This window comes from Penaeus monodon, chromosome 19, assembly GCF_015228065.2.
Source record: "Penaeus monodon isolate SGIC_2016 chromosome 19, NSTDA_Pmon_1, whole genome shotgun sequence".
Lineage (NCBI taxonomy): Eukaryota > Metazoa > Arthropoda > Malacostraca > Decapoda > Penaeidae > Penaeus > Penaeus monodon.
The window spans coordinates 44,141,496-44,141,804 of NC_051404.1; the positions used below are offsets into that span (position 1 = coordinate 44,141,496).

The 309-nt window shown below is 32.7% G+C and overlaps 1 protein-coding gene across 1 annotated transcript in view; it reads right to left on the reverse strand.

Annotated features, from left to right (window-relative positions):
• The window catches only part of LOC119585415 (myosin light chain kinase, smooth muscle-like), a 13,868-nt gene that overhangs the window by 12,760 nt on the left and 799 nt on the right, over positions 1-309 (reverse strand). The window lies entirely within an intron of this gene.

Genomic DNA, 309 nt, shown 5'->3' on the forward strand with positions numbered 1-309 from the left:
TGCACAAATTTATTACCTCACACAATATGATGACAGTTTATTCTTTATATTATTGTATCACTATAATTCTTCATCTTTATCCGAGTTTTTCTTTTAACTGAATAACAATTGCAGGGCAGGAAACGCGGATTGGTTGAAAGCTGTCAACTTGTGCAATATCTGGTTTATCTGCATGTTTGTACATTTATTTATATAGACAAACATGTGAACAGATGATATGTAAATGAGACACATGAATGAATAGTGCAAGAGAAAGATCGACGGGTAAAAAACACAGAAAGACTAACACAGATAAGCAGACATGAAATC